Raw genomic sequence first — 14,796 nt, forward strand, 5'->3', positions numbered from 1 at the left:
TAAATGAAATTCAATTCAATTAAATTCTACAGCTAGAAGGGTATATTACTATACATTCTATAAATTCCTACAGAAGTAGTTTTAACCAGCTACAGGATTTTCCCTCTCATTCTTCCCTGCTGTGATGCAGCTTTGCTGTTCACTGTTGAACAGCTGCTGCTGCAAACCAAAAGGGGGTTTCATCTCCATCCTATGTGAAATACTACTTAGTTTTTCTCTCTCTTTTTTTGTTGTTGTTTGTTTGTTTCTTCTCATGATAAAAGTGCTAGGGATAGAAAAAGGCCATGGTGGTTGTTCCAAGGAGTTTAGAGTCTACTCTCCTGAAGAAGACTGACAGGAAGATGAATGAGCAGGTATATTTCATGTGTGCCTTTATAGTTTCATATTCAGTAGTGCATGTGTGTTTGGAGGAGCAGACGAATGCTTGCAGACTTCTGAGAGAAGACCCTAAGAAACCAAATCTTGTGAAGGGAGAGATTTGGTGAACATAAAACACAGCTTTACAGAAGGGTTCACAGATGCAGCTTTGGCCACAGGACCCTTTTGGAAGAAGTAGAGAGTGACCATGCAGGAGGCTTCAGCAAAGGTGCTACTCAAAAGCTGAATGAAGAAACAGGTGCAGAGAAGTGGGTGAAAGATGAGTTGTCAAGGTGAAGGCAAAACACTTCAAATAGCCCACAAATGGCATACAACTGTTACAAGAAAAGGCTTGAAGATGTTTTTAGCAGAAAGTGTTGGAGAGGGTAATGGCAGCAGTGCTTTGAATAGACTGAAGCCTAACATGTTTTATGTTCAGAGCTCAATGTAATATAGGTCTAAGGAAGGTTTTGTTATCATGGATACATTCTGGGGGCTTTGATTTTCTTGTGAAAGGTCTACAAAGGCCTTTCAAATGGCAGTTTGGAGACATGTATAACTATTATTCACCTTGTACTATACCTCCTTCGAAACTGTCAAAAAAATACAGTTGGTAAAAAGTTCATATGAAATTTTGGTGAAATATTAGCAGAGGAAATGTCTTCTCTTCATGGGAATGAATAGAAATATTTTTCATCACAAAATGAATAGCTTTCAGGTTTGGCAGTTTTTTACTGGGGTTGGGTATATTTTTCTTTTTCCTCCTTCTCCCCATCACTTTTCTTGGTTTCTGCAGGCTTTGAGTCTCTAAATAGAAAGTCAACATTTCTCCAACTGGGGAAATTTATTATTCTCTCCTGATGAATTTATCTGAAGTCTCAGCTGAGAATGACATAGGATTTACATCTCTGTCATGAAATGACTACATGGAGCAATTAAAACCCCAGAAATAAGAAAACAAGCCATTACATTTAGTGATGTCATATAAGTCTGTGAAATCTCATCCTAAGGGCACAGGAATGGTGCTGAAAGTTACACAGAGCCCCTGTTGTTACTAGTATGAGATTTTCAGGGTGTATTGGGCCTGGCTTTCTGCTGATGGGGAAGCTGGAATGGGCAGGGACCAGCAGGTGCAACTCAGCGGCTGTTCAGAGCCACTGTGTGAGTAGCAGCTGGATTTGGCAGTACTGGCAGCAGCAGGGACTGCAGCACAGTGATCTGATGTGAGGAACATCTGCTGAAGACAGATAACAGGACGAGAGAAGCCTGCAGGCTTGTTCAACGGTAACTCAAACTTTTAACTAGTGTTTACAATGCATTATATTCTACTTCATCTGCTTTCCTCTCTAGAGAGGGGAGGGATGCTTATATACACCCTGGCAACGTGCTAGGTGGATTAACCCTCTGGAAAGCAGGTTGACAAGAGAGAGCCAGGTCTGGCCGTGAATCAGAACTCACCCATGTTACTTAACTATGAGAATAATGAGCAAGGAGAAGGTATCCATCTTTCTTCAGTAACAGCAGAACAGATATCCTTGTGCTATACAAAGAGATGCTGCACTGTAGATGTGTCCACCTTCCCATTGATGTCTAGTGGTCACCCTTTAGAGAAGAGTGAGGACATAAGCACTGACATTTGACATCCATCCAGTGGAGTATTCCCATCCTGCCTTAATACAGAAGAGTTTCAGCTGGGCATTGCTTTCTCTTTTTAGCCCATTGTGCTGGTGTGGGCAGCTTAACCCACCCAGTCGGATTGAATAGGCTGATTCCTACCAGGAATGAGAGAGCAGAGGGAGAAATTCACTGTGAATATCAGTTTATATTTGAAAGTGAATTTTCATTCAGAACAGAGGCATGTCCACATGACTGCTGCAGCTAAACCAACCAAGCATTGAATTGAGGCTATTCATAACAAACTGTCCATGAATGGCCTGCAGGGCAAAAAGCTATCTGCAGGAGAAATTCATGGGCAATTTTGGCTAATGAATGAATCTGGGAATTTGGCTTTCAGTTTGCAGACAGTTCACAAATAGAAAAAAAAAAAAAAAAAAAAAAAAAAAAAAGCATATGAAACATTGAATAAATGATTTATAGTGAAATATTTGTTCAGCTCTAATCTCTGTAACGTGTGTAGTTTATGGTTTTAGCAAGCATTTTAGGATTAGCTGTGGGAGCTATATGTCAATGAATACCATGTGAAAAAAAAATAAATAAAAATAAAAAGAAACATTCCTTTCTGAACAACTATATGGAGAAGTGTTAATGTTGCCTGTCTAAGAGGGAGCCTAGTAAAGGATTTGTGCTTGGGAAAGGACTGCTGGATTCCAGCAGTGCTCCTGGGCCCTTCAGAGCAAAAGTTAAGGCTTGAAATTTCTGTTGGATAAGCCCTCCTTGCTGAATGCAGGAACTGAGGACAAAAAGAGCGAATACTAAGTCTTATGCATGGGAAGGTTTGGCAGCCGTTTGAGAGTCATTTCACTTCTGCAATGATATTCACTGAGAGACTGAGCTGTGATCGATTTTCACCAAGGCTGTAAAAAACATAACTCAAACCTTGTTATATAACAAGGGTATTTATATATTCGAGGCGCTAAATGTTCATCTGCCTGGAAGTGCCTTGCAGCTAGGCACAACATGCCTTTATGAAGAATTCCGTAGTATTTTACATCTTGCTAATACTAACAAGTCCTCTTGGGAAAGCCATGACTACACCTTCAGTGAATACACGTTCAGGTTCATCTACAGGTGTTCCCAATCATCCCCTCTTTGATGGCCATCTAGATGCTGTGCCATGCTACATTGTCCCATATTAGGACCACCTTGTCCCTTCGATGTGTGCCTTCTCCTATAGAAATGTAGAATAATTTAGGTTGGAAAGGACCCTTAAGATCATCAAGTCCAACCATCAACCTAAGACTACAAAGTCCCATCACTAAACCATGTCCCTAAGTGCCACATCCACGTCTCTTAAATACTTCTCAGGATGGGGACTCCACCACTTCCCTGGGCAGCCTTTTCCAATGCCTAACCACCCCTTCCACAAATAAATTATTCCTAATATCCAATCTAAACCTCCCCTAGAGCAACTTGAGGCCATTTCCTCATGTTCTGCCACTAATTACTTGAGAAAAGAGATGGACACGCTCCTCACTGCAACCTCCTAGCTACTAGCTATAGAGAGCAATGAGGTTTCCTTTCACGCTCCTTTTCTCCAGACTAAACTGCACCAGTTCCCTCAGCTGTTTCTTATGTGTCTTGTTTCCTAGTCCCTTCACCAGCTCTGTTGCTCTCCTCTGAACACATTCCAGCAATTCAATATCTTTCTTGTAGTGAGGGACCCAAAACTGAACCCAGTGCCTGAAGTGTGGTCTCACCAGTGCCATGTACGGGGGGACAATGACTTCCCTAGTCCTGCTGGCCACACTGTTCCGGATGCAAGCCAGAATGTCATTGGCCTTCTTGGCCACCTGGGCACACTGCTGGCTCATATTCAGGTGGCTATTGATGTGCACCACAGGTCCTTTTCTATCAGTCAACTTTCCAGCCACTCTTTCCCAAGGCTATATCGCTGCATTGGGTTGTTACGACCCAAGTGCAGGAACCAGCATTTAGCCTTGGGGAATGCCTTACAATTGGATGGAGCCCACCAACCCAGCCTATCCAGATCCCCCTGCAACGCCTTACTACCCTCAAGCAGAACAGCACTCCTGCCCAACTTGGTGTCATCTGCTAACTGCCTGGGGGTACACTCCATTCCCTTATCAAGATCATTGATAAAAATAATAGATAAAGCTGTCCCCAGTACTGAGCCCTGGGTAACAACACTTGTGATTGGCTGCCAACTAGATTTAACTCCATTCATAACAACCCTTCTGGCCAGGCCATCTAGCCAGTTTTTTAACAAGCAAACAATATATCCACCCAAGCCAAGGGCAGCCAGTTTCTCCAGGAAATACATACTCACGTATCCAAATGCTTACAAGCATGCTTACATGCCTGCTTTCCTTGCCAAGCAGCACTGAGTGGGCCAATGCTTCTATCTGACACAATGCTCTTCAACGCTTTTATCTGACACAACCAACAGGAGCTGCTCCATAACACTATTTTGCAGCAGCAGGAACTGGCTTAGCTTTGGCAAATCTGGAAGTGAAGCTGACTTCTGAAACCTGGCCAAAACTTTATCCAAGGAAAGGAGCTTTAGTAACTCAAAAAATGATAATCCGAAGTGAAACTGAAAATGCTCCTGTTCTGTGTTGAATCTCTGGACCACACTTCTTCAAGCAGCAGTACCCTCAGTAGGTGTAATGGAGAGCTTTTTGCAAAGCCCATGTTGCTTTTGCTCTTTTTCCCTACATTTGCTGAAAGCTTCTGAGCTGAATCCAGTTGTGAGGAGATGTGGCACACACAGCCATGGTGATGCCACGTGAAGGAAAGCTACAGGAGCAGCTTGCCTGTAGATGTGATGGAGGTTGGCAATAAACATGATGTGGCATTTCGTGTCTACAGGCAGTAAACTGCATTGTATGGATTCTGATTTTTGACACTCCTCTGTTTCTCATTATTAAAGAGAGAAAACACCACCTTCCTTCCCTTATAATAATTTGCCATGGTTGTCTTCATGTCCCACTTCTATTATTGCTCTCTGCTCGCTCTTCCACCCCTTCATCTACCCACTGTGGCTCATTTGCCATAGCTCCTCCCTGGCCTGCTCCAGGTGTCAGCCTGATGGGGGGTTAAGCAGTGTGCTGCATAGCAGATTTGTTTGTGGTAGAAGCATGTGTAGAAACAGAGATAGCAAGACAGCAAGAGCAAAGTTACATTAGCTCGTATTCTTGCTTATCTTCACTTTTAGTAGTGTTGATATTTCAGGAAATAAATGGTCCAGACTGGACTATGAAGACATTTCCAAATGTGTAGAGATTCTGCAGAGTTACAAGTTGTTTTACTTCAGAACAATTACTGTTGAATTCACTTAATTTTGCAGCATATTTCAGGTGTCACAAAAAAAAAGAACTTAAAGCAAAAATTGTACTCTATTTCAGTACAAACAATGCAGAGCAGAGCAGCTTTCCCAGAACTACCCATCTTGCAAATGTTTCGCTTCCAATTCTGACTCAGCTAGAGGCATAGGGTCTGGAGAAAACTATCTTGCTGCCACAATGGAGAATTCTTAGGTTCAGTATTATCTTAATGATATTGTTTTATCTTTTTGTGATTTGCTTTCATTATTGAAAATCTATTAAGTAAGAGTATTATTTTATCCTTTTATCTTGCCTGGTGATGGAAAAAAATCTTAATAATAGGACACACATTCAGACATTGCAATCTTTAAGAACTGCGTTATTTAAGTTTGTGCTGGCAGATCTTTTTATCATCTACTGTCCAGTTTGTGGCACTGTGAAGACATGGGGAAGTCCACCTTTGTGCTGCAAGGAGCAGGTCCTAGGCCTCTTCCTTCCTTCCTTCCTTCCTTCCTTCCTTCCTTCCTTCCTTCCTTCCTACTTACTTACCTACCTACCTACCTTTTCCCCAGCACAACACTTAAAACAGGACCCTAAAGAGAGAGTCCAGAGGACAGTAATGAGAGTAATCAGTGTTCTGGCAAATACGATCCATGAAAAAATTTGAATGAATTGGGGTTAATTAGCCTACAGAAAAGAAGGCTGAAGGGGGAAGGTGTGAACAATGTTCCAGTATATAAAAGGCTGCTGCAAGGAAGAAGACTATAAACTGTTCTCCTCATCTGTGGTGGATAGGACAAGAAATAATGGGCTTAAATTGCAGCAAGATTCAAGTCTGAAATAAAAGGACCATGGTGGAGAAGAATGAAAATGGATTGCCTGGGGGGAGTGTGGAGACTCCACCATTGGAAAGCATTTAAAGAACAGATTAGGTGGCTATTTGTCAGGCATGGTTTAGTTCTAGTTCATCTTACCTTAAGGCAAGGGATGAGCTAAATGGTTTCGTGAGGTTTCTCCATGCCTTGTTTCTTTGTGGTTCCAGGTGTGCCTGAGATTCAATGAACTATGTACATGGGTTGGAACATGGTATCTTGGGCAAGAAGAAAGATATAATCATACTTGGTGTGATGTGAAGGTTGATTCAGTGCTTCCTAGGGCTGTGCTAAATAATAATCTGAAATGCCTTTTGAACTTATATTCAGCTGGGTCCTCTTCCAGTTCTGATGGGAGCGAGGTATTAGGGAGAATGTTGGAACCAAAGATGGCTGAAACAAGAGTGATTCTCTGCAACAAGAGATGTCATATCACATTTATTTTCCAGGGATAGATGGAAATGGTTCTAGATAGTTTGGTCAAATGATCAAGTTTGTTAAATTGTTAAAAACATGCTCAGGCTTCAGATTGTTTTTCAGACTGGTTCTTAAAACCATCTTCACCATGCATTGATCCTTATTACTGCTGTAGTCATTCCTAGAAGTCCTTTTCCCCATGCTGGTTTCTGCTATTCATGGTTCTTTCAGCTTTTAACCCCAGAAAAAATTAACCAACCACTTCATCTAAAAGCCACGCAGTTCATCTTCCTCTCCTACCCTCCCTCTGCCCTTTTAGCCTGGCACATGCAATTCTTATGCTGTCAAAACCTGATAAAACCAAAGAGAAGGAATACTCTTTGATTGCTGTGTATTCATGCACCAGCAGTTGCCTTTCCCCTCAGAGGAGGTGAACTGGGCATCCCTGACTGTTTCTTTGACCATATGGTGACACCATCTCTGTCTTTGTCATTTCATAACGCTCAGAAATGTTCACTTTCTGCTCCCTCCCAGCCCCCAAGGTCTCTGCTGTGCTGTCCCAGATGTTATGCAAAATACAGTAGGCATTTATCACACCAGGCATATTTAGATGATTTATAAGGCAGTACCACCTGCCCTTCAGTCTCCCAGAAACATGTGCTACTGACATTCGACAAGGTAACGCTTGTTCCTCCAGTTGAAAGGCCTAGTGACAGGCTTTGCAAACCAGGTGGGCTGGCTTTTCTGCACTCAAAGGAAGAATTGTAAAGGAGGGAAGGAAGAAAGCAAGTAATTTGCCAGAGCTGGTTACAGCAGAGTAGTCCCTGTTCCTAATGTTCCTGAAATCATAGGTCTTGATTTCCAGACCTTGTCACACTGAGGCACATATCACACACGCTTTCCAGGCTGTGGCTGTGCCTGATAAAGGGCATACTGACTCCAACTTTTTGGCATGGAGTCTCTTCCTGGGGTAAGCTTCTTTTCATACCTGCCTCCTGATGTTTTCTTGCCAGCACCCTGCATCTTTTTTGCTGTCTGGATAGCATAAATACCTATTTATTTTGCTATCTGGTCTGGGTTAGCAAGGAACTGTTATGAAAGGTGAGACTGAAATGGGGAAGGGGGTGTTCACAGGACCATCTCAGTCAACAGATCTGACCAAGCAATAGTGTCTTCTTGGTTGCAACTGGAAAACAGCATGGCATCAAGCCTTGATATTGGTGATTACGGATGTGCTGCTGAAGCCACACAAAGAAAGACACAAGACCTTACATTATTATAAAGAAATCCAAAAATGTTTTCTAACTGATATGTGACGAACAGGAAACAGAGAGCTATTAGGCAGCCTCTACATGGTCTGGGAACACCTTCAGTGCAGCCTCTTTGGTAAATCAACAGCCTCTTTGGTAAAATCAGCATAGATGGGAGCTCTGAAGAGAAATTTCCATTGGCCTCCTGAATAGTGTTAGTCATTCCTACTTTGTACAGATGTCTTAGTCCTGTAGTAACAATTATTTCAGGTTAGAAGCAGTGTTCTTCCAAGTAAAGCTGATCCCAATTAGTGTCTAGAAGAAGCAATATGTAAGTCCTGCTTTTCATTCACATTGCTGTGGTATTGAAAGTCTAATGAAACCCTAAATCCAAATCTTTCCACTTCATGATTTCTTATACCTGTGTGCATTCACACATCTCCTGATGTCCTTGCATCTCCTGATCACAGCACCTATCTGCATAGCCTCTATTTTATCAGACAATATTTTGAAAATTGTGCTGGAAATATTAATGATGTCACAGGAGATGAGAAAAGAATGTTATTAATTCAACCCTTACTCAAGCCCCAAATTTGTTGTGTTGTCTGATATGGTCCTCACTGTGTATTAAAACATAGAGGACAGAAAAGAGCAAAGCAGAATGCTACTCCACATCATGTTTCTTAAAGACCTAAAGGTTAACAAGAGTGAGCATGAAGCCCCCTACACACAGTGAAGCCAGCCTCACCAAACAGTGTGCAAGCACTTCAGGTCCATATACTTTAGTTAAAGCAAATAAATCACCGATATGACCTTGCAGTAGGTTTCCACTGAGTATGAGAATCAATCCAAATGAAAGTAGCTGAAGAAAATGGACAACTTTCTCCCAATACCATTGTGTTAATTTGTCTTGGTGCTATAAAGAGGAGACTGAAGGTGAAAAACAGGTGGAATAGTAACTTCTCCCAGGAGGAGACAGCAAGCACTTCAGAATAGACAGCCGGTTACAATTACAACCCTTTCCACTGCATGCAGAAAGTACTCCAGGTATGAGAAGATGGCCAAAGATACAGACCCCATCCTACAAACATGAAGCACAAGATACTCCAAGGGCTGGAAATGTAAAAAGACAGCCCTGCACAAAACAGGTCTCAGCAATTCTTTTCATTTCTGTTCTCTACCTCCTTCATACAGATACTTAATTTCACATTTTAGATAAGCACTTTTTGTCCAACAGTCTTCATTCTTACTGAGTAAATCAATGAATGTTCATAGAATGTGCCTTCTTCCACTGCCTGATGTAGGTGCAATTAATTCCCTTAAGCACAAAGCCCAGACCATTTGTTTTTATTGTATTCATCAGTAGAGGGTGGTTTGCAAAGTATTGGAGTGGACTAAACCTGTGCTTACTGTCTCTGTATACAGGAAGCCATCTTTATACAAGGAAGCACTCTCCTCTCACAACTACTATATTTTTTCCTGCTTACAGATAGCATAATTCTGACCCTGTGGTTGGGACATTTTTACAGCAAATACCCATCTGCAACATTTTCTTAATAAAAAGAAATGCTAAATTTCAGTTCCTCAGCTTTCTGGAAAAAAAAAAAAAAAAAAAAAAAAAAAAAAAAAAGTGGCAATGCCGCCTCCTCTAGAGCAAAGGACAGGAGGCATTATGTATTACTACAGTGGTTTTGTGTTTCTGGAGGCAGATGTTTGGTTAGGTACAGATTTGCCAGGTATCCCTTAGCTGTCACCAGAATTTATAAAACAAAAACCCAGCTGACCCCTAGTGACAGGATATGGAGACGGGAAACCTCTGTTAGTCCACAGAAACCAAGTAAATAGGGCTGGAAAAACCTCCAGAGCCCACTGCGGACCAGAGAATGATTGTCTCCCAGACAGCTCCGCGTGAGTGAGGCAACAGGCTCTCCTCTGGGAGACAGGTCAGCATCTCCATTATCGAGTGTGCCCATCAGAGGCTAAATCTCCACCCTTTTAATTTCACCCTATTCTTCATAGCTGTAAGACCTTTATTCCTCTCAGGACAATTATTTTTCCATCAAATACTTGTAGCAGGTTAAGTATGCTCCTCTGGGCATAGCTAGGCAGCTATACATATTTAGTTCTCTTTTCCTTCCTGGGAATAAATTTCCCCAGCCCTTTAATCATGTTTACGGCTCTTCTCTGAATCTCTACAGTGGCTGGTATTTTGCATTGGGCCCCATTCATCTCTGGGCTTTTTGACGAGCCATGAAACCTCATCTTTGCCTTTTTTTCTTCCAAAAGAGAGGCAATATAGCAAAGCTGATAGCACTCTGAGCTAATGGCCTCCCATGACTATGGTTCTCTACCTCTCTAAACTGCTGGGTGATTTTGGAGGTCAGCTGCTTGTCACAGTCTTTCTCACTCTGTAAACTGAGACAACAATGGTTTCATCTCATGTGAAGTGCTTGGAGATCTGTGTGGACAAACATAAAAGAAACACTAAATACACTGCCGTTATTGCTGCCTAGAGAAGTGGTGTTGAGAAAGGAAGCTAGGTCCTCGACTGAGCCCTGCCTAGCCTCCTCACAAACCCCCACACTGGTACAGATGGGTTTGTGTTCACTGATGTCCTCTTCTGCTGTGCAGCTCACATCTCCCAGAGCAGTGTGGAAGTCTCAGAGGAAAGAGAACAGCTTGAATTGGGGGCAATTATGTTGCTGAACAATTTCACCTCCCTCTGATTCCTCCTTCTCAATGGGGGACCAAAGTCAAGCTGGTATTTGGCCCCTACAGGAACATTTTGGTTTCTCCCAAAATCCTGGATGCCAGTGAAAAGCTCTAGTCACCCTTTTCCCATAACATTTTCCATGCAGGCATTACTTGGCTTCAGAACAGCAGGTCAGATTTCACCTTGATCAGGCTGAAAAGCATTAAGGTAAGAGCCTCCATCTCCAGGCACCATGGCTTGGGCTGAAGTGGGACACTGCAGTGGGCATAAGGCAGCAGATTCCTGCCAGTGAGCCCACTGGTGCCAGTGCAGAGCATGGATACCTCATGAACACAACTTGAAGGAATAGGCAAAGTGTCTGACTCTGCTTTGCCAGATATGTTCAGCAAACACTTCTGGCTGCTCGGCTGTAGGAAAGTGACTCCAAGTCTGCTTACTCCAGGCATCCTATCAAGGTTGGTACGTCTCTGCCATGTAGTAACAACTACTGTCCAGCCCTTGCAGCTGCTAAAATCCATAGGCTACTCAGTATTTGTTTATTCTGAAGCTACCCAGATGCCTAGAAGTATTTTGTGTTGCATGCTAACAGCCACAGTCTGGTGGTTCAGGCAACAAGCTGAGTACCGCCTGCCTGAATGTATAGGTGACTGCTGTCACCTGCACAGGAGAGGCTTCCTCACTTCTTTCCCTCAGTGGATGGTCCCAGAGCATGTGACTACAGTCTGCTAGTCTCCATAGCAGGCTGGCAGGAGGCTGCTGAGATGTGAAGTGGCTGCACAATGCACCTGTATGAGACATTCAAACCATGAGGTACATGAAATTATGGGGGGGCAAGAACAACAGCAGATGTGGTTGACAGCCAGGCTTGCATGGAGAAGAGGTAACTTGAAGTGCATAAGGAAAGAGGGAAGTCTGAACACAACTAAGGCATAGGAAGGTTACTGGGGGGTAGTTCAGCCATGACACTCAGCAATAACACCTATGTGCTGCTACAACTTTTAGCCAGCCAGACAGAGGAAGAGCAGAGGCAAGAAGAGGCCTACTCCCAGGCCCAACCATGCACCAACAGGACAGGCCATACTTTCATGTAGCTTTTGGTTAGAACTGTAGTTAAACAGCATTGCAAAGCGGATTACTTCTGCCTAGGTGAAGAGAAAGAGGTGGGCACAAGGAAAAAGAACCACTAAAAGATGAGGAAGCAAAAGGTGAGGCATCCTGACTGGGTAGTAAAGAGGTTCAGTGTTTCTTCAGCCCTGTTTCACAGAGCTGTGCAACCACTGAGGAAGTTTCAGGTGATGAAGACTAGAGTCCACTTTGTACACTTATGGATGCTTTTGGCACAAAACTGATCTGAGGAAGCAGCCGGGGAAAAGAATGAGAGAATAGGAACGGGGTGGCAATGAGAACAGGAGTTTGCTCTGAGAAGGATGATGAAGTAAAGATGAACACTGCAGACTTCACATTTGAGTCAAATCAGTGCATTATCAGCAAATATGTTTTATAGAAGAGCCCTTTGTACGTGACCCTTGCTGTAATGTGGCTGTCAGGATATTCTGCTGTGGAAAATGCAGCCATTACACAGGATGCAATGTCTGGGAAGTGTGACCACTTCATTTTCAAGAAACTTAATCTCTTCTCTATTGAAATAAACTACAGTTGTGAAGACAGAGAGGGGGGCAAGGGACGAGCATAGCAAAAGGCAGATAGAGTGCTGCTAGAGTGTGGGGAGGGTGTCTTTGATGAGATGTGCACTAAGGGCCTCTTTCAAGTTTCATGCTCTGTGAGGGCCTGGACTTGGTGCTGTCATGGTGAGGCTGGAAGGCGAGTATTGATGGGGGTCCACCCGGTGCAGCATTGTGGCCTCTGGCTTTGGAAGTCCCTCAGATGAGGGTGTGTTGCCCAGGGGCTGTGGAACCTTTTCTCCTGGCATTGCTGCACCTGTGTCAGAGTTCAGGGGCAGGGTTGTGGATCTTGGATGGGGAGAGAGGAGTGTGCCATGTCCCTTATGGGCTGTGGTCCCAGGGATAACTGAGCAGAAGTACTGAGGGCAGAGAAGGCGTCAGAAGGGCTAAGGCATCAGAAGATGGAGGTAGACATTGGCTGTTGGTGACTGCACTGGCAAGCTGCCTGTCACAGATCAGTAAACTCTTCAGCTGCTTGTTTTCCCCTATTTGTCTGCAGAAACTGTACTGTAGTATTTAGATTACATTCTGTGGCTTTAGGAGATCACTGTATCTCTGTTCTTCAAGGTTACTAAAATGTTTATTTTCTCTCCATGATCAGCATGCCAGCTCTCTTAGAAGCAATTTTAGATGCCAGATTCTCCATTTATGCTGAAAAGGGTAAATCTAGGCTCTTGTCTGGACGTTTCAGAATGTACCTTGGCATAGGAAGGAAAGGTGAGGAGTTACAATGATTAAATACTTGATTGGTGCTAGTAGCACATAACAGAGCAGGTAAAAGCACAGGCAGGTGTTTTTGGCCTAGCTGGATCAGACTAGGAGGCTACAACTCCTTAGGCATACATACATGATCACTTTTAGGTCCCAGCTATGAGGGCAGTCTTCTCATACGAAGGGCTGTAACAAACAGCAGGAACTGGTATCTGCTTAAACTGCTCTAGCTCAATCTGTAAAAAAAAAAAGAACGCTAGTGTGGCAGTAAAAGAGTAACTGTCTGCAGATGTACCATAAATCTGAATTTGTGATCACTTGGCTTTGGTATTGCAGCACTGTTCAGATTCTCTGACCTGTGCACTGCATGGAGGAATGGGCTGCCCATGCAGGCAGTCTGCAGTCAACCACTCAAGACAGACTGTGAGAGAGGGAGCAACTGTGCTAGATCATATTTAACAGAAGAAGGCATGTTTTTAAGTAGTCACAAGAACTAAAATCCCTGCTGAGGAATAGATACCACAGCTATTGAATGTCACACTCAGTCTGCCCTGGGAGCTGCCTGTTTGTGTGGCAATGATGCTGCTTCTTGATGTAGGTGAGGTCCCTGCTGTGCTCCTTCACAAGAAAGTTGTTTGTCCTTGCTTAAATGTTTCCTCAAGATAAGAGCAACAAAGGCTGGAAGGTGTGAGAAGCTGCTACTTGAGCTGAGAGGCTGTGTCTAAAGTAAAGAGTTGCTCAGAAAACTGCCAGGAATAGAAAATCTGAAGAAACCCGTTATGCTGTTGTGCTCTGTATCATTCAACCATAGGCAAGAGAACATAAGACCATGGGAGATGATGTTCCCTCAAGGATTCTAGCCTACTCAGAAACTAAGGAGAATCATCCTTCCAAATTACTCCCAAGAAGCAATGCTGGGAAAGGTACTCGACTTATTGGTTATATGCTGTAAACTTCTTACAAAAGAAGCTGTGATTTCCCTCAATACCTCTCACTTGAAATGCATCCAAAATTACTGACTTTAAATGTGAGGTTGTAATATGTTCATAGGTGGAGTCTAGGCACAAAAGAAAGGCAAGGAGCACATAGATTAGCATAGATTACAGCCCAAAAAATACCAGTCACTATCCATCTGATCTCATCTGAGAGAAGGGAGACAGGGGAGACAGATGTTTGACAACATCTTTTATCTGAAGAGGTAAGATGATGTTTACAAAAGGGTGCTTTTTAGAAAGGGGACTCCAAATATTTACATCTGTTTAGCACAGACCATGTCCCTTTGCCAGCCAGTGAAGAAGCTGCTTAGCTAGAGATATGAACAACTCAGGGAAAAATCATCACTTGTTTTCCTATTTAAGCAAAGATGCTTTCTCGTAATGATAACCAAAGCAGGAGGCAGCATCTCTTGGCAAACAAAGTGACATTAAAAGCATTTGCTGGAAATGCTTTCTACTTTGTTCCTGAAAAATGTTCAGAGTATATTGATAGAGTAGCAAAGGACTCGGTTGTGCGGCGGGGGCTTAGCTTCGGTAATTTAAAGTTTGGTAAGGGAAGGAGCAGAGGGATGGTGAAGACCCTGTAGTGGGATCTAGGAGTTTCATCCTCCGGGAAGTTTCTTATATTAAACCTACTAATCACTTGATGCCATCTGGCATAATCCAAAGAGAGAAAATACGCTCTCCCAGAGCATGTTTAGAAGATACTTGGATACATCGTCTCTGGCAGGGGAATGATTAGCCAGCACTGGCTAAGAAAACCACAGGGGAAATCATCCCTAGCATACAGATGATTCTGGGAATAGAGCCCAGCAATGCTCTTTTGAACACATCA

The sequence above is a fragment of the Oxyura jamaicensis genome, chromosome 1 (assembly GCF_011077185.1).
Source record: "Oxyura jamaicensis isolate SHBP4307 breed ruddy duck chromosome 1, BPBGC_Ojam_1.0, whole genome shotgun sequence".
Lineage (NCBI taxonomy): Eukaryota > Metazoa > Chordata > Aves > Anseriformes > Anatidae > Oxyura > Oxyura jamaicensis.